Here is a 19,566-nt window from a genome sequence, read left to right on the forward strand (position 1 = left end):
CACTTGAACTTCTGAGTTCTTAATCGATGTTTCTTGACTTAAGAACCTCTTATCTTGTTCTTGAAATCTTGCTTCAGTAGCAGTAATAAACTTAGAGATCATATCTTCCAGATTACTCTTTTTTTCTTGTGGGGGCGGCTGTGGTTGGAAACCGATGGGTGCCTTTTGCTGATTACTACTCCATGAAAAGTTTGGATGACTCCTCCACCTTGGATTGTATGTATTTGAGTACGGGTTAAAGTTTGACCTGTCAGCATGAGAGATAAAATTAGCATTTTCATGGGAAATAAAAGGACTATCTAATTGACAATCTGAATTAGCATGTCCCATTTGACCACATAAATCGCATGAGATGCTAGATGGTGTATTAATGGCTGCAATACTAAAATTATCCAGTCTCTTATTCAGATTAGCAATTTGCGCAGATAGGGTGCAAAGGAATCAATGTGGTGTACTCCCCTCTGATTAGTTCGGTCATTGCTCCACTGGTAGTTGTTTGATAACATCTCCTCTACTAGGTCATATGCTTTCTCTAGAGTTTTCCTCATGATCGTACCACCTACGGCTGCATCAACAATGGATCGATTAGAGGAGGTAATGCCATAATAAAAGGTCTGAATTTGACGCCAAGTTGGTATCCCATGGTGAGGACACTTCCTATGCATCTTCTTAAATCGTTCCCATGCTTCATACAAGGATTCCCTCTCAAATTGAGCAAAAGTAGTAATATCATTAATTAACTTTGCTATTTTGGAGGGTGGTAAATATTTAGCCAAATTTTTTTGGGTTAGATCATTCCAAGTGGTGATTCTTCCTGCAAGGAGTGAGTTAAGCCAATCTTTAGCTCTGTCACACAATGAAAAAGGAAATAATCTAAGCCTAATTGTACCATCACTAACTCCATTATGTTTAAAAGTATCACATATTTCTAAGAAGTTAACAATGTGTGGATTAGGGTCATCACTTGGTAACCCACTAAACTGAATGCTTATTTGGATCATTTGAATTATTACAGGCTTGATTTCGAAGTTGTTGGCATGAATGGTGGGTTTGCAAATGCTAGATGTAGCCCCATCAATGTTTGGACAAGCATAGTCCAATAGGGTGCGATTTCCTTCTACCATCTCTCCTTCCAACTCTATTGCTGGTTCACTAATAACAACCTCCTCTCTTGTCTTACCTTTGTTGGCCCTTTGCAACAAGCAAAAGGTCCTCTCAATTTCTGGATCGAATTCAGCTAGTGCTTCCCTTCTAGTGCATGTCATGCACTACTAAACCTGAACCAGCAAAAAATTGAACAAGTAGAATAAAAATAAAATATAATAAATAAAAAAATAAAAAAAAACAAAATAAAAACAGCAATAATAAAAAAATCCAAATTAATCAAGGTCAACAAGTTCTAATATTATTTTAGGATTAAATCCCCGGCAACGGTGCCAAAAACTTGATATCTATAAATATATAACCCTAGCAAGTGCACTAGTTATCAAGTAGTATAAAAATATCGTTCCCACGGGGATTTAACAAAATAAGTATTAGAACCACCGTCTTCCCTAATTATCTGGACAATCAAATTTCAGATTTGAGCAAGATCTACTGAAAATAAAAACTAGAGAAAGATAATAGAAACAAAGGTGATCACTAATCGAATATGTAATGGATGAAATCGCTAGGGCTTTTGGTCCACCTAACCAATGTAATGAATATTGATGGGTTCAATTAACCAAGATTATTTGTCATTCCCATAAGTTGAGGTCTTTCCAAAGTTATTTAATATTCTCTCTCGAGATATACTAAACCTACGCCCATCAGGTAGCCCTTTGATCTCTCGATTAAAGCTCTCAGGATGGGAGTGCATTAAGTCTAAGAAAACCATAAAATTCAGATGAATCATGTATATATATCTCTATATACCATTCGATTCACACTATGAATTATTCAGTCGATTATGTGTATTCCTCTCTCGATTCATTCACATAACTCAAATCAATTAAGAGGTGGCCAAGCTCTTAATTGCATTAAGCACAATAATTCATAGACTATATGAAAATCACAATCTTGGATAAATCATGAAGATAAAAATATATTCATTAACATGATTAGGCTTTCCTCAGCCCTAGCAAGAAACAAATCAATTCATGATAGAAGAATTAAAGCAAACAAAGGGAAAGAAAGAACTCTCAGAATCGCCCATGGTGCTGAGATCTCCTCCTTTTGTTGCCACCTTCTTCTTGCAGTTTCTTGAATTCTTGCTCCTTTCTTGACTGATTGCTCCTTGCTTCTTGATTCAATCCCCGAGATTCAGTGATCCTAAAGCTGGTCCGCCCCCTCCTTTATATAGCTTAAAGGGGAGGGGGTGGTCTCCTACTTCCTCTTGAAGTTGATCTTACAAAAATAGAAAGTCCTATCCTATTTCTACTCTTATCACTTTATCTAATGAACTCAATCCCTTTATCTCTCTAAGATTACATCAAGAATTTAGATCTGGGAGGACTCTTCTTAGTTTCTTGTTCTTGGATTCGTATTAGACCTCCTCTGCGAATTGGGCTGCAGCCAGGCTCTTCTACAAGTTGGGCTTCAGCTGCGGATTGGGTCTTCCTGTGAATTTGCCCCGACTCCGGGCCTGGATTTGACATCGATGCAGGTCAAATCTGCGAAAGCCCAAAACATGAAAGTTGTGGATTTTCCTCTTATCTTTCCAGTGGGTCTCGAATCAGCCCATTCGGAGTTCAGATACACGAGTAGACCGTGGCATGCTTTCTTTGGGTCAAAGGGTTTGAACCAATGGGTTACGACGAGCGGTCCGTTGGTTCGCATAGTTGTCGTTTCATCTTTCGAGGATGAGTGCCGAGTGGCACACCGGAGTTGTGTTGCGGAAGCAGAGGCCTTACGGCCATTGGATCCCGCAAGATCTAGGCCATTCGTTCTTCTATAAATTAGGGCCTTATCCGCGAGTTTTCTTTGTCATTTGTCTCTAGGTGCCCTTGTTGTTGAGTGAACACTACTCCCAGACCTTCGGCCAACACACTTCGTCTTCCTCCTTTTCACCTTCATCTTTAGGTAACACCTTGAACTATGTCTTATTCTGACTCTTAGCCTGAGTGCTATGAACTTCCAACTGGTTTGGAAGTGAGCTCTCCTCCCCCCTTAGTGAGAGGTGATGGTGCTGAGGGAGAGGGTAGACTCCGGGGGTGCCGAGGGCAGCCTCTGAGGCGATGGTCCTCCCTGTGAGAGCATCGCATTTGTGACATCGAGGAAGCCATAGGGGTCCCCCCAAGCCGAGGAGGAGTGGACCCCAGAGCCTATTCTGGGGACGGTGGCCGAAAGTGCTACCCGAGGGGTGGCCATGGCTAACCTGCCATGTTTTGAGTTTGATAGTGCTCTGGATTTGGACCAGGTGGGGCCCTTGGGCCAACGATTCTACATACCTTGGGCCAACGATTCTACATACCTCGGTCCTAATCCCTTAGGGTGCCCGATGTAGGTGATCAGCCGTGGAATCCCGAAGAAGGAGAGGTCTATGTTTACTAGCATTTTCTCGAGTTCGACCTTAGGTTCCCCCTTCACCCCTTAATTTTCGTGCTATTAAGGTGGTACAGGATCACCATTAGCTAGCTATTCCCAAATGCCCTTTGGACCATGATCGCCACGTTGGTGGTGTCTTGACTTCAGGAAATAGAGCTGATACCGAAGTTGCTCCAGGCCATGTTCGTGTTGAGGAAGCATTCCTCTGAGGCCAACATGTTTTACTTTTAGCCTCGGAGGGGTAAACCCATTGACAACACTTTGTCTGTCCACAATGGGAAGGGAAAGTTTTTCTATGTGTCCTGGCCCGAGGGTTGGTCATTCATGTCAAGGTGGGGAGAGGCCTGCACGTCTATTGAAAGGTGTCCCCCCATGCTTTGGGATGAGGAGGCCACTTACTTAGCTCACCAACTTGTGCTGGGGAGAGTCTGATGATGAACCTACAATTTATCTATATTTTATGAGGTTTTTGCATGAAATTTTATGATGGTTTAATTAAATTTTGCCCTATTTTAGCTTGATTGCAAGAAAGATTTCAGGGGGAGCCAAATCAACAAAAAGAAGGCAAAAGCAAGAAAAGAAAACCCAAAATTTATCAAGTTCAGCCCGGCCCAGCCATGAGAGCAAGGGAGTTTCATTCGGCCCAAGTAATGCAAGCTAACTCTTTGGAAAACCCAAGGGAAAAGCCTAGCAAGAAGGAAGGCCCATTTTTAGCCCAAATAACAGCCTAGAGTGTAGCCCACATGAGCTCAAAAGCAAACTAAGATGTAGCCCAAATAGCAGCCCAAAGGGAGCTAGGGGCGGCAACTCCTAGATGTTTCTTGAAGAGAAGGAGGGAGCACTCTAGAAGGTTCATGAGGGGTGTAATACACCCAATTCTAGAGGCTTCAAGAAGGGGCAAGAGCCCCCTTGAAAAACTATATAAGGAGGCCTCTAGGAGGGGAGAAAGGGTTCAATTGCTTGAGAGAAAGGCTCTCCCACTCTTAGAGGTTCGGCCACCTTGAGAGAAGAGAAGAGAAGAAGGCTAGGCGCAAGGAAGAAGAAGAAGAAGGGCTGAAGGAAGTTCAAGACAAGCAAGCTAGAAGAAGAAGGTGAGCTCGAATTGAGGGATTGTGATTCAAAGATTTTTTGTAATAAATCATTTGTAGTTTCATTCTCTTTTGATTTGAATTCAGTTTCTTAGTTATATGTTCTTTCTTCTTTCTCCTTGTTTCCATTCTTCCTTGATGTATTTCGGCTTGTAAAATTTCAGTTCAGCAATCTAATTCTTTTTTATTCATTCAAATGGTCATGCATTGTACTTGAAGTTTCTTGAATAAGGGTGTGATTGCAGATCAATTCGGCCAACTAACCTTCAAAACTCAGATCTGAATTCTCAGATCTGAGATTGCAAGATCTGAATTGCTTGAAAGAGAATTCAGATCTGCAAATTTCAGATTGGGCGAATTAATCTACAGCTTGGAATTCCTAGAGTGCTTGAGAGAGACTCTAAGAATTCAGATCTACTATTCAAGAACTTAATTGAGTGCAAGGTTAGAGATAATTTGCACAATTCAGTTGGTGATCAATTCAGATTTGAATTGATGCCTTAGAAGTGTTTGAAGAAATGCATGCATGGGGATTAGATTCTTGCTAGAGATAGAAGAACCGTCACTCATGCATAGGATGAACATGCGCTTGAGAGAGGCTGTTCATGACCTTGGGGTTTCACCAAACCAAGGCTCAATCATGATTCATTCGAATGATCCAAATTGATAGATTGCTGAATTCTGAGATTGACATTTACTGCTTACTCTTCTAACCTGAATTGAAGGCAATTGGACCAATGATTTAGATAGATTTTAATTTAGGATTTCTTAGCTTTCATTAGAGTTTTGATTTATTTGTTGATCAGATAAGAAGTGCTTAATTTAGTATTGGTAATTGTTTCCTAAATCCTCGTGGGAACGATACTTCACTCACTACTTTATTACTTGAACGGCTAGTGCACTTGCTAGTGTCACAATGAGCAACACATCATCTGAGCCAAGCCTTTGGTGGAGGTGGAGCTCCCTTTGGTGTTTGCGTGGCTTAGCTCTGCCCCCATTGGTAGGACAGGTCTCGTAATCTTTTAACAAGACCCCTTCATCCTCGTCTGATGATACTAACTTGTCTTCTTTTGTTTGTAGAGATGCCGATGGACGCAAGGAAGCTACTATTGGATAGTGCCTATGACAGGCAGAAGGCCCGAGAAAACAAGATGTTGGGAAGATAGATGCTGAAGCCTACTGATGGGGTACTTGCGTGGGATGAGCGGGTGCCTGCCCCTACTAGGGGGGCTAACCAACAACAAGTCCCCGTCAACCGAGGGGACAAGGGAAAGAGGCCAGCCGAAGTAGGCAAGAAGCCGGCTGAGGTGAACAAGAATAGGCCCGTTGAGGTGGCCGAGGTGGGTAGGAAGGGGCCCGCCGATGGGGCTGATGTGTGTGCAGATCTGAAGAACTACATCTACCAGCTACACTAAATCAGCAATCAAATATAAAGTAGATCATCAATGGGAAAGAGAGCTAACTAGATCAGCAGTGGAGTTTCATGCTAATTGTTGTACTATAGTAGCCATGCTACAGCTCTGAATGCTAGTGGAATGCACTGCTACTTTCATTGAATATTTGAGGCATCACAATTATTCAATCCAAACACACATCCTCAGCAAATTTAGATTGGGTACAAGTGGGTAAAGCCAAGAATTCAGTCCACCCAGAATTCATAGTATGCTCTGTATCAGTTCAGTCCTCACATCATATCAACTGCATTTCAGATTTGAATTTCTCTCATTCCTTGCTATCCATTCACCCTTGAGACAGGTTGGATGTATCATAGGGTGGATTGGGGTAGTGATGGCACCCAATTCACCTCAAACTTGCATCGGTTCAGATCTGATTTCAGAGGAATTCAGATCTGAACTGAGCAGATCTGTAACAACAGAATTCAGATCTGAACTCAAGTCTGAGTTTGGATCTGAATTCTCAATTGCCTTACCTTCAGTCATTGCTACCAAATTGCCTTTGAGGAGTAGCAGAAGTGTCTTAGGGTAAATTGGGGTGGTTATGACCCAATTCACCTCAAATTTGCATCAGTTCAGATATGTGTTAAGAGGAACTCAGATCTGAACTGTTGCAAATCTGCTGTAGCAGAATTCAGATCTGAACTCAGATCTGAGTGCTGATCTAAATTCTCAATTGCCCCTCTTTTTGTTCATATGATCTCTTTTTTTTTTCTCCTTTTCACTCTATAATTTTTTTTCTTTTTGTAAAGAAAAAAAATAAAAATAAAAGGATGAAACACAAACTAACTAAGTCTTTTTGGCAGAGTGCTGCAGGTCTGAGTTCTGCTGATCTGAGTGCCGAATGCAACTCAGATCTGCAACACTTATGTTGTTATGAATTTTTCTTCTCTTTTTTTTTTTGAAGGTAACAACACCAAGATTGAAAGGAAATCAAATCTACCTTTATTAAAATGAAACTGAAACAAGGAAAGGAAGTAATCTACTAAAGAAAGAAGAAACAAATTAAATCAGTACAGCTGTTGCATTCAAAGCTAAAATATAAAATGAAGCAATTAAAACCATCTATGAATGCAATGATGACTGAGACCAGATTAAGAATGCCCAATGTTTCCTAATATTGCTTCCCTAAATCCCCGGCAACGGCGCCAAAAACTTGATGTGTGGCTCATTGTGACACTAGCAAGTGCACTAGCCGTTCAAGTAATAAAGTAGTGAGTGAACTATCGTTCCCACGAGGATTTAGGAAACAATTACCAATACTAAATTGAGCACTTCTTATCTGATCAACAAATAAATCAAAACTTTAATGAAAGCTAAAAAATCCTAAATTAAAATCTATCTAAATCATTGGCCCAATTGCCTTCAAATCAGGTTAAAAGAGTAAGCAGTAAATGTCAATCTCAGAATTCAGCAATCTATCAATTTGGATCAGTCGAATAAATCATGATTGAGCCTTGGTTTGGTGAAACCCCAAGGTCATGAACAGCCTCTCTCAAGCGCATGTTCATCCTATGCATGAGTGACGGTTCTTCTATCTCTAGCAAGAATCTAATCCCCATGCATGCATTTCTTCAAACACTTCTAAGGCATCAATTCAAATATGAATTGATCACCAACTGAATTGTGCAAGTTATCTCTAACTTTGCACTCAATTCAGTTCTTGAATAGTAGATCTGAATTCCTAGAGTCTCTCTCAAGCACTCTAGGAATTCCAAGCTGTAGATTAATTCGGCCAATCTGAAAATTGCAGATCTGAATTCTCATTCAAGCAATTCAGATCATCTGCAATAACACCTTATTCAAGAAACTTCAAGTACAATCCATGATCATTTGAATGAATAAAAAAGAATTAGATTTCTGAACTGAAATTTTACAAGCTGAAATACATCAAGGAAGAATGAAAAAAAAAAGAGAAAGAAGAAAGAAAATATAACAAAGAAACTGAATTCGAATCAAAAGAGAATGAAACTACAATTGATTTATTACAAAAGATCTTTGAATCACAAACCCTCAATTCGAACTCACCTTCTCTTCTAGCTTGCTTGTCTTGAACTTCCTTCAGCCCTTCTTCTTCTTCTTCTTGCGCCTAGCCTTCTTCTCTTCTCTTCTCTCAAAGTGGCCGAACCTCTAAGAGTGGGAGAGCCTTCCTCTCAAGCAATTGAACACCTCTCCCCCCTCCTAGAGGCCTCCTTATATAGTTTTTCAAGGGGGATCTTGCCCCTTCTTGAAGCCTCTAGAATGGGGTGTATTACACCCCTTTCTTGAACTTTCTAGAGCTCTCTTGAAAACCTCCTAAGGGCTGCTATTTGGGCTGCACTTAGGCTCTCTCTTAGCACATGATAGCTATACATTGAGCTGCTCTTTTGGGCTGAGAATGGGCTTTCCTTGCTGGGCCGAATTCTATTCATAGCTAGGCTTTATTTTCTTGGGTTTTCTCAAGGAATTCACTTGCTCTTCTTGGGCCGAAGTGCTCTCTCTTGCTTGCACGACCGGGCAGGACTGAAATTGGTCTTTTTGAACCTTCTTTTCTTGCCTTTATCCTTCCTTTTCTTGGATTAATTATCCCTGAACTTATTCTTAGCATTAAGCTAAATTAAGGCAAAAATTAATAAAACCGGCATAAAAATCCATGATAAAGTCCTCAAAAATTATAGATAAATTGTAAGTTCATCAAATACCCCCATACTTAAGCTTTTGCTTGTCCTCAAGCAAGGACATTAGCCATAAACTGAACATTCCCCCCTTCTGTTCTTACCATTTACCTGGTGAACCTTTTAAGATAGAAATTCATTGAGTAGTCGGGGGACTTTTGTAAGTGCTCAACTCTTATTCTTGTAAATTACTATTTAAGATATGTATAAGATCCAAGGAAAGGAGAATATAAATTTCATCATAGTCTACCCTTCACTCCTAATTCATATATAAATCAGCTCCTTAATTGTCAAGGTTAATAATCAAATTTCACTAAGTTTCACATCTGTAACTAAATCTTAATGAGAGTTCAACTTTAGAGTGCCCCTTTGAACCTCAGCTATCACCACAATTTCTTAATTCTAGGGGTGAGTGCATCTTATGCTCCATCTCACCCTTTTTTTTTTCGGTGTGAGTGCATTTTATGCTCCATCTCACACTTTTCTCTCTCTTTTACTTTTTTTTTTGGTGTGAGTGCATCTAATGCTCCATCTCACACTTGTCACTTGCTTGAGGTAGGTAAATAGGACTCATGTTCTAAGCTGCTAGTTTTACTATTCAGCTCAGAATAGCGGAGTCAATTTGGGATTTTGTCCTTCTTTGCAATTATTGAACCTCAAGAATCAGCACTTTAGATGTGCACTAGCTCTTTTGACCATTAATCATGAAATCAAGGGCTTCCATACACATGAAGATAGTTAGGGCTAGTCATGCTGAAAAGCATATTCAGCTCCCCTTTTCTCATGCATATATCAAATTGGGTCATTCACAAGAATAAAAACTTAACAAGTACATCAGTCTCCCTCAACTCATTGAATTCCTTCTTAAAAAAATTATCAAATAAATAGTAATGAACTTGAGGGGTTCCAGTCTTTTTTGGTTATGTCATTGCCTGCATATGTGTGTTGGGGTGCATGGTTTCAGCCCCCATACCCTAGCCTCGGGCTCACTCCCCCACACTTAAGATGAACATTGTCCTCAATGTTCGTAGTGTTAGGCAGTAACAATAAAACTAGCAAGAGCATCATCAAGTAATATGAGGTATTTAGAGGACTTCCCTGAAGATCATTCTTAAATTCTGCAATATGTTGTCGGTGGAAAACTTCTTCTGCTATAAATCACTTGCAAACTAGAAGAGGAGATCGATATCTTTATTCAATTAAATTCTAAGAAAAACTAACTAAACTTAAATGCTATGAAAAAAAAATAAAAACAAAAAGCAAGTAAGACAGTTTATGACTAAGTATCTGAATTGGGAATTCTCCCAACAGCCTCTTGTTCCCTTGGGTTTACCATGGTGTTACTAGGTAAGGTACCCAGAGCCCTTTCTGAAATCATCTGTGCCAGCTGCCCAACCTGAGTTTCCAAGTTCCTTATCGATGTTTCGTTATTCTGAAATCTATTTTCCACACTAGCTATGAACTTGGTCATCAACTCCTCCAAGTTAGATTTCGGTTCCGGCTGATAGAAGTTTTGGTGGAAAGGCTTAGGTGCATGCTGATTCAGGTGGCCTCTCCATCCGGGGTTATGGGCATGATGGTACTGATTTCCTGGCTGTCTTGTAAAGTTGCCAACAAAGTCTACTTGTTCTGTGGACTGAAAAGACTGACTGCCAACTTGGAATTCAGTGCTATCATGGCCTCCCCCACACTTATCATACTGTACATGCATAGCTGCCATCTACATCTCATCAAATTTTTTGCTAAGTGCTCCTATTTGTGCAGAGAGAGCTGTGTATGTATCCACATTATGAAGGCCATGCTGCTTTCTAACTGGTGTTCTTTCTGAATGCCATTGGTAGTTATTGGCTGCCATCTCCTCGATGAGTGCATGGGCAACCTTGGGAGTCTTATTGTTTATGGAGCCCCCAGCTGCTGCATCTAAGATGGTCTTGATTGAATCGGTCAGACCATTATAAAATGTTTGCACCTGCAGCCAAATCGGAAGGCCATGGTGAGGAACCCTCCTTAGTAGCTCCTTGTAACATTCCCAGGACTCATAGAGAGATTCCCCCTCTTGCTGGAAAAAAGTAGTGATGTCATTCCTCATTTTAGCAGTTTTAGAAGGGGGAAAATATTTAGAGAGAAAACGGCTGGCCATTTCGTCCCATGTGGCTATAGATCCTGCCGGTAATGAGTTCAACCAAGCTTTGGCTTTATGCTTCAAAGAAAATGGGAATAACCTCAGCCGGATGGCATCATCACTTACCCCATTGTGTTTGAAGGTGTCACAGATTTCCAAGAAGTTAGCAATATGGGCATTCGGATCCTCATGGGCCATACCACAAAATTGAACCGTATTTTGTATCATTTGGATTATGGCCGGTTTAATTTCGAAGTTATTGGCAGCAATAGTTGGCCTGATAATGCTAGAGACAGTCCCGGTGAGGGTGGGCTTGGCATAATCCATCATAGTTCTTTGTTCAGCCATTTCTTGTGCTTCTTGTCTGACTTGCCTAGCAGCTCTCAAACGGACACGGAGAGTCAGTTCAATCTCCGGGTCGTAAAGGATCTCTTCCAGTTCAGGTCTGCTTGTCATAAACTGTTAAGGTCAAAGCAATAAAAATGCCAATATTCACAAAAGAAAATAAATAACTAATCCTATCACACTGAAAATGTAAAGTGAATTATTGGAATACAAACCTACATCCTAAAATAAATAAATGCAGCTAACTAAAAGAAGATCAACATCTTATTCAATATACAGAATTCGGTAGCAATTTACAAACAGGTCTGAATTCAGTAATCTCTGAGTAGAACAACAGTTTACAAATTCCTCTTCTTTATATTGCTGAAATCAGGGACAGGATTTAATTACACAGATCTAAACTGCTGAGAGATGAAATCTCAGTAGCTACTGAGAACAGTAATATACAGTTCTGAAATCTTAGCAGCTACTGAGGACAGCCAAATGCGGATCAGCAGTGATTGTGTTCAGGTCTGAGTTTCATATTAAAAGGCTCTTCTATGCTACTGAAGGTCTATACACTAAACTGGAATCAATGTACAAAGGATTGATAGCAATTCAGACATCAGTTCTACACAAAATTGAGATCAGCTCTGAAATCTCAGAAGCCACTGAGAACAACAATAAATATAATAGTAGCTGCTGATAACAGTACAGTTGTGCTCAGGTCTGATTTCCATATTGGAAGGCTACTAAATATCAGATCTGAGCCCACTGTTTTGATGAGCTATGCATCACCAAACACCAGATGGAGTAGCCATACTAAAACTGAGCAATTCAGTAGGATAACCCACTGATATCAGCAATGAAACATGCTGTATACAGATCTGCACAAAACCGAAAACAATCAGTAGTAAAAAGATCTGAAATCAGACCTGTATTCACCATGGTGTGGCTGCTGGGATCTGATTTTCTTTTTCTTTTCTTTTGAAATGAAATAGAACACAAAGCAGTAATGCAACTATACTACTGAACAAAATCTCCCTTTTTTTTTTTTTTTTTTTTGATAAACAAAACCAGCAATCGACTAAACTACCTAAACTAAAACAGGAACCAAAGATGAAGCAATTCAGCATTAGGAAAGAAGACCAGCTTCATCAGTAATGAAAACTACTGAATTCTAAGATGTAGAATTAAAAATCAGCAATGTATGCAGAGCTAAAAATTTGATGTGAGTGTGTGCAGATCTGAAGAACTACATCTACCAGCTACACTAAATCAGCAATCAAATATGAAGTAGATCATCAATGGGAAAGAGAGCTAACTAGATCAGCAGTGGAGTTTCATGCTAATTGTTGTACTGTAGCAGCCATGCTACAGCTCTGAATGCTAGTGGAATGCACTGCTGCTTTCATTGAATATTTGAGGCATCACAATTATTCAATCCAAACACACATCCTCAGCAAATTTAGATTGGGTACAAGTGGGTAAAGCCAAGAATTCAGTTCACCCAGAATTCATAGTACGCTCTGTATCAGTTCAGTCCTCACATCATATCAACTACATTTCAGATTTGAATTTCTCTCATTCCTTGCTATCCATTCACCCTTGAGACAGGTTGGATGTATCATAGGGTGGATTGGGGTAGTGATGGCACCCAATTCACCTCAAACTTGCATCGGTTCAGATATGAGTTCAGAGGAATTCAGATCTGAACTGAGCAGATCTGTAACAGCAGAATTCAGATCTGAACTCAAGTCTGAGTTTGGATCTGAATTCTCAATTGCCTTACCTTCAGTCATTGCTACCAAATTGCCTTTGAGGAGTAGCAGAAGTGTCTTAGGGTAAATTGGGGTGGTTATGAGACCCAATTCACCTCAAATTTGCATCAGTTCAGATATGTGTTAAGAGGAACTCAGATCTGAACTGTTGCAAATCTGCTGTAGCAGAATTCAGATCTGAACTCAGATCTGAGTGCTGATCTAAATTCTCAATTGCCCCTCTTTTTGTTCATATGAGCTCTTTTTTTTTTTTCTCCTTTTCACTCTATAATTTTTTTTTCTTTTTGTAAAGAAAAAAATAAAAATAAAAGGCTGAAACACAAACTAACTAAGTCTTTTTGGGAGAGTGCTGCAGGTCTGAGTTTTGTTGATCTGAGTGTCGAATGCAACTCAGATCTGCAACACTTATGTTGTTATGAATTTTTCTTCTCTTTTTTTTTTTTTGAAGGTAACAACACCAAGATTGAAAGGAAATCAAATCTACCTTTATTAAAATGAAACTGAAACAAGGAAAGGAAGTAATCTACTGAAGAAAGAAGAAATAAATTAAATAAGTACAGCTGTTGCATTCAAAGCTAAAATATAAAATGAAGCAATTAAAACCATCTATGAATGCAATGATGACTGAGACCAGATTAAGAATGCTCAATGTTTCCTAATATTGCTTCCCTAAATCCCTGGCAACGGTGCCAAAAACTTGATGTGTGGCTCATTGTGACACTAGCAAGTGCACTAGCCGTTCAAGTAATAAAGTAGTGAGTGAAGTATCGTTCCCACGAGGATTTAGGAAACAATTACCAATACGAAATTGATAACTTCTTATCTGATCAACAAATAAATCAAAACTTTAATGAAAGCTAAAAAATCCTAAATTAAAATCTATCTAAATCATTGGCCCAATTGCCTTCAAATCAGGTTAAAAGAGTAAGCAGTAAATGTCAATCTCAGAATTCAGCAATCTATCAATTTGGATCAGTCGAATAAATCATGATTGAGCCTTGGTTTGGTGAAACCCCAACGTCATGAACAGCCTCTCTCAAGTGCATGTTCATCCTATGCATGAGTGACGGTTCTTCTATCTCTAGCAAGAATCTAATCCCCATGCATGCATTTCTTCAAACACTTCTAAGGCATCAATTCAAATATGAATTGATCACCAACTGAATTGTGCAAGTTATCTCTAACCTTGCACTCAATTCAATTCTTGAATAGTAGATCTGAATTCCTAGAGTCTCTCTCAAGCACTATAGGAATTCCAAGCTGTAGATTAATTCGGCCAATCTGAAAATTGCAGATCTGAATTCTCTTTCAAGCAATTCAGATCTTGCAATCTCGGATTTGAGAATTCAGATATGAGTTTTGAAGGTTAGTTGGCCGAATTGATCTGTAATAACACCTTATTCAAGAAACTTCAAGTACAATCCATGATCATTTGAATGAATCAAAAAGAATTAGATTGCTGAACTGAAATTTTACAAGCTGAAATACATCAAGGAAGAATGAAAAAAAAAAGAGAAAGAAGAAAGAAAATATAACAAAGAAACTGAATTTGAATCAAAAGTGAATGAAGGGGATTAGCCGTTGAATAAGGTGGCCCACAAGGAGCGTCCTGTTGGGGGAGCTATGCTGAATAGGCTCCTTATGAAGGGGGTATCTTGTGGGGCCCTCATCTGCCCCCGCATCTGCACAAGATCCTACCGGGGAAGCCGGGCATCTTTCCAAGATCTTTCATCCCTAGTGGACAATCCATGAGGGGGATTTGATTGCTGAAGAAGAGGTTGCGAAGACCCTAGTGAGCGGGGTGATCCTTCTAAGGGATCACTTTGTTAGACAGTTTTGTATGCCCTTAGCTTTAATCAAGATGATGTACTTTATGAGTTTATTGTAAATGAATAAATGTGCATATTTGATTCCTGTTCCCTTGGTATGTTTCTGTGTAATACCCTTAAATTTGACACTTAATGAGACTCGTGTTAGTTTAGAATGTTCACAGCCAGTGGGTCGGTCTGGGGAGACCTATCCTAACAAGGCTGACACTATGGTGCCACCAAGTCGGTGGGGGTGGCTTGTCTCAGTTGCCAGGGTGAGACCCTAGGCACATACAGTGTAGGATTAATTGAATCTTTGAACTGGACCAGATTTCCAGTATTGCCCTGGACCTTGGAGATTGATGGGCAAAACTGGAAAGTTACACCCAACCCCTAGACTCGATTATGATACTGCACTAGGTGTCGGATTGGGTTGTCTTTGATATACCATTCAGTGAGATCCTTAGCGGGGGTCAAAACCTGGGTATGTTGGGACAGTCTGAGAATTCATCTTAGTGGGTGATCATAGTGATAGGATCAGCCCCTTTGTCGGACAAAGGTAATGATCGGGGATGCACTCTCACTGATGGAAACCAAGACTACCGGCAGCCAATTTCAATCGTTGAGATTTGTTTTGCAAAATATTTTATATGAGATATAAAAGTATATATATTATGGTTTCGAAATGATTTGCAAAAGGTTTTAATTCCCGGGATCCATAAGTGTAGAGAGTCAACACTGTTCCTTGCAACCAAGGGAGAGGTCCTCTCTTGTCGGGCAGTATATGATCATTATGGGCTGAGAGGTTAAGTGTAAGACCATTGAGGATAATACCTGATGGGATAATTTTGCATCTGCTCACAGTCCCTGCGTGTTACAAGGTGGCTTGGCCTAGGGACCACTTAGGGTAAGTGTTAGGCCCATAGAGACCATGAGATGGTTTTCAGGGGGTGCACTATCCATAATAGTGTATGCGGCCAGGCCTTGTAACAAAGGCTGGGCCGAACCCATGTGGCTGATGTGTAGATCAATGTTAGGGTCCCACGCCATACAAGGAATCCCAACTGGGCTGCAGTTTGGAAGGTTAAGTGAATACATAACCTTAAATGGGCCTTAAGCCCATTTCAAACCGGGATAATTTGATTAGTCATTTAAAGGGGTGAATTCTGAGATGGATTAGCTGATAGGATTGGGTCCAGACCCTATCCACTTAGAGAGTCCAAGATCTAAATGAGATTTAGATCTGGAAGCTTCCTAATTAGATTAGGAGATGGCTGATCTGATCTGCAGATAAGATAAGAGTTATCCCTTATCACTTAAAGGGATTTCTAATCCAAATATGATTTGGATCTCCAACTCCTAATGGGATTAGGAACTGATCCCTTTGAGATTATAAAAGGAAGAGGGGGCAGCATCCTTTAGACATGCAAGCAATACACATTCTTGTCTTCAGGGCTGAAATCACAAGAAGAGAAAATCTGCACCCTGCAAATACTCTCTTGCCGCCTCCTTCCTGCAGCCGCCGCCTCCAGCAGTTCGATCTCCAGTTCTTGGGAGAAATCAAGATTTGATCTTGATACCAATCTTTTAGAGAAAAAGATTGGTTGGAGCTGTATTCACAAGCCATCTAATTGATTCTTGCGAAGGGTCATGTTCTTTTGGAAGAACACTGCTGATTCTGCTCCACCCTGCATTGTGCCATCTTCCGTGGGAGCTGATTTTGGATCCTTCCTTGGGCGTGAACACCTCCATTGGAAGATACTGATTCTCTGTATCAGGTATAATCCCTCCCTACTCCTTTTGGTTCAGATCTGGTTCAGTTTATGGTTCAAGAATGATCCTTGAAAATATGATTTTCTAAATAGGGAATGCGATTCCCAATAGATGGGAGAGAATTTTTTTTTTTGGAAATTCACCCCTTATTCCACAATCTTTAGGCATCCATGTGATGGATATCCTATCCCTTTAGTGGTATCAGAGTCGTGGTTCAAATCTTGAACCATTCTGTTTCAGATCTTGACCTGCGCAAATAGGTAGAATGCGTTCTACCCAATTTGCGCAGATATGGGTTTTGGGAAAATTTTTCCAAAATTGATGGGAAAATAATATGAAATTATTTTATATAAATCTGATTATTGCTTAGAATAGTTCTTTATGATTTTCTTGATTTATGGGCTGTTCGTACAAGAGGAGATCGAATTCTTAGTTTGCGCAAGGAAAATTGCAAGATTTGCAGTTTCTTGATTTATTTATTACATTTGGTCTGTAAATAATTTTTTTATTTTATTTTTTAGACTCAATGTATAGGCATTCGATTTGATGTAATTATTAATAGAAATAGGATTTCTATTTATTTTTATTTTGGACCGAAGATGGCGGCGCAGAAAGGGAGATTTCGCGGATGGGAATTGTGATCTAACCTCTATTTTGCAGGATGGATTGTGCGAACAACCCTGTTTAACTTGATTTTCTTTTATCAATTCTTTAATTTCATATTATTTTCTTGAATTAAAGATATTATTATAGATCAAACCTTAGACCCATTCGAACCAAGATTGGTTCAAACTGTTTGGACCAAATTTAGGGTTTAATCAAGGCTGAAAGTCAGCCCTAATTTTCCCCCTATTGGGCCTGAGGATTGATATTTAATTAAATGGTTAATTTGACCCAACCTATAAAGGCCCAATTTTAAATAGTTAAAACTGCTAAAAGCCCACTTCAAAGGATAAAGCTATATGGGCCGAACTGGGTAACCCTAATTCAGCCCATATACCTAGATAATATTAAAGGTTAATATTATGGGCTTCCAATGGGCCTTACAGATAATTAATTGATTGGATCAATTTATCCCTGCATGAGATGTATGGATGTGTGATGTGCTACGTACATGGGCCATAAGTGCTTAGCCCATGCTCATTCGACAGTGGCTCTTGCGCACACCATGGCTGAATGTACATCATTGCCATGGTGTCCCTTTTGGTCATTGGATGACCTCTTTCAATGGTGGGCCCCACACCTCATCAAGAGGTTACCTGCGGAACCCTAGCCGATTTAAGACCCACTGAAATCTGACATTATGAAAATTAGTGGGAGCCACTTTGGTTTGACCTAAATCAAACTAGGGCATAATAATTATTCTCTCCAACTAATATGAGTGCATGAGATAGAGAGATTCATATGATGAACTCTCTAAAGGCCTTCCATCATTAGCATGAGATGAATAAATGGGAATGGAGTATAGATTAAAATCCATATCTATGTAATGAACATGAATCAAATTAGGTTGTGGACTGATGTTTGCTCTTTTATCAGAAAATGGCAAACGGACAATTTGCAAAGCTGCTTGATGACAACAAGATGAAGGGCCCAAACTATGCCAACTGGTACAGGAACCTTATGTTGGTCTTAACCTCTAGAAAGTTGGATAAGGCAGCTAATAATCCTGCCCCGGATCATCTGTGAGATAGGGCTTCTAAGGCTCGGAGAAGAGTGATGTGTGGCTCATTGTGACACTAGCAAGTGCACTAGCCGTTCAAGTAATAAAGTAGTGAGTGAAGTATCGTTCCCACGAGGATTTAGGAAACAATTACCAATACTAAATTGAGCACTTCTTATCTGATCAACAAATAAATCAAAACTTTAATGAAAGCTGAAAAAATCCTAAATTAAAATCTATCTAAATCATTGGCCCAATTGCCTTCAAATCAGGTTAGAAGAGTAAGCAGTAAATGTCAATCTCAGAATTCAGCAATCTATCAATTTGGATCATTCGAATAAATCATGATTGAGCTTTGGGTTGGTGAAACCCCAAGGTCATGAACAGCCTCTCTCAAGGGCATGTTCATCCTATGCATGAGTGACGGTTCTTCTATCTCTAGCAAGAATCTAATCCCCATGCATGCATTTCTTCAAACACTTCTAAGGCATCAATTCAAATCTGAATTGATCACCAACTGAATTGTGCAAGTTATCTCTAACCTTGCACTCAATTCAGTTCTTGAATAGTAGATCTGAATTCCTAGAGTCTCTCTCAAGCACTATCGGAATTCCAAGCTGTAGATTAATTCGGCCAATCTGAAAATTGCAGATCTGAATTCTCTTTCAAGCAATTCACATCTTGCAATCTCAGATCTGAGAATTCAGATCTGAGTTTTGAAGGTTAGTTGGCTGAATTGATCTGCAATAACACCCTTATTCAAGAAACTTCAAGTACAATTCATGACCATTTGAATGAATAAAAAAGAATTAGATTGCTGAACTGAAATTTTACAAGCTAAAATACATCAAGGAAGAATGGAAAAAAAGGAGAAAGAAGAAAGAAAATATAACAAAGAAATTGAATTCGAATCAAAAGAGAATGAAACTACAATTGATTTATTACAAAAGATCTTTGAATCACAAACCCTCAATTCGAACTCACCTTCTCTTCTAGCTTGCTTGTCTTGAACTTCCTTCAGCCCTTCTTCTTCTTCTTCCTTGCGCCTAGCCTTCTTCTCTTCTCTTCTCTCAAAGTGGCCGAACCTCTAAGAGTGGGAGAGCCTTCCTCTCAAGCAATTGAACACTTCTCCCCCCTCCTAGAGGCCTCCTTATATAGTTTTTCAAGGGGGATCTTGCCCCTTCTTGAAGCCTCTAGAATGGGGTGTATTACACCCCTTTCTTGAACTTTCTAGAGCTCTTTTGAAAGCCTCCTAAGGGTTGCTATTTGGGCTGCACTTAGGCTCTCTCTTAGCACATGATAGCTATACATTGAGCTGCTCTTTTGGGCTGAGAATGGTCCTTCCTTGCTGGGCCGAATTCTACTCTTAGCTAG

General features: G+C 39.7%; 2 non-coding genes across 2 annotated transcripts; both read left to right on the plus strand.

Moving 5' to 3' along the window:
- Positions 1 to 636: 636 nt before the first annotated feature.
- On the plus strand, positions 637 to 743 carry LOC148848928 (small nucleolar RNA R71). The gene has a single exon (XR_016101549.1). It is a non-coding gene; the product is annotated as a small nucleolar RNA R71 (small nucleolar RNA).
- A 9,963-nt stretch (positions 744 to 10,706) lies between these two features.
- On the plus strand, positions 10,707 to 10,813 carry LOC148848929 (small nucleolar RNA R71). The gene has a single exon (XR_016101597.1). It is a non-coding gene; the product is annotated as a small nucleolar RNA R71 (small nucleolar RNA).
- The last annotated feature ends 8,753 nt before the right edge of the window (positions 10,814 to 19,566 follow it).

This window comes from Nelumbo lutea, chromosome 6, assembly GCF_056320005.1.
Source record: "Nelumbo lutea isolate HS-2025 chromosome 6, American lotus-T2T, whole genome shotgun sequence".
In the NCBI taxonomy this organism is placed as follows: domain Eukaryota; kingdom Viridiplantae; phylum Streptophyta; class Magnoliopsida; order Proteales; family Nelumbonaceae; genus Nelumbo; species Nelumbo lutea.